Source organism: Myotis davidii, unplaced genomic scaffold, assembly GCF_000327345.1.
Source record: "Myotis davidii unplaced genomic scaffold, ASM32734v1 scaffold710, whole genome shotgun sequence".
NCBI classification, from domain to species: Eukaryota; Metazoa; Chordata; class Mammalia; order Chiroptera; family Vespertilionidae; genus Myotis; species Myotis davidii.
The window spans coordinates 1,316,769-1,317,662 of record NW_006284328.1 but is presented as its reverse complement, the minus strand read 5'-3'; positions in this window follow the sequence as shown (position 1 = coordinate 1,317,662).

Below are 894 nucleotides of genomic sequence, written 5' to 3'. Positions count from 1 at the left end.
AGCTGCCAATAAACACATGAAAAGATACCCAGCATTTAATTATAAGAGAAATGCACATCAAACCTATGACCTGAAGAGCATTATGCTAAGCGAAATTAGTCAGTTGGAGAAAGATAAATATCACATGATCTCACTCATTTGTGGGATATAATGAACAACATAAACTGATGAACAAAAAAACAGATCCAGACAGAGAAGCATCGATCAGATGGTCAATCTCAGAGGGAAGGTAGGGGAGATTGGGGTTAAGGGGGAGAGATCAACCAAAGGACTTGTATGCATGCATATAGGCCTAACCAATGGACAGAGACACCAGGGGGGTGAGGGCATAAGTGGGGGGGGGGGGGTAATAGGGGGATAAGGACACATATATGATACCTTAATCAATAAAGGAAGAAAAAAAACTGATTCGTGAAAGAGCTAAATAATTTGTCTAAGGTCACACAAGCGAACGATGGGAGCGGAGACTTAAACCTCGGCAGTCGCATCCAGTCTAAACGCTGTCATGCCACGCGCTGAAGGGGAGTCTTGCTTGGGAGACAAAGCCAGTTCCGTGAATTACAGGAGCAGCCTGATGCCTGCCAATCACTAGAGAATCACCGTTATTAAATTTATCTTACAAGCGCGTGGTCGCATTCTCTGAGGAGACCACCATTTCGGCATCGATCTTAATCAGCCCAGTTGACTTATTTGCCAGGATGCGTATGTGTGTGTCTCAGTGTGGCCCGGGGGTATAGAATAATCTACTTCTGTTCCACTGGTATTTCTCCTTCAAATCGTTTCCGTTATCGTAACTATAATTTACATATAAATTGGCAGCACTGAAAATTGGGCAAAATGTCCCCTGATTTAACCTGCAAATTCTGTCACCATCTATCTGCCCACAGGGATTTC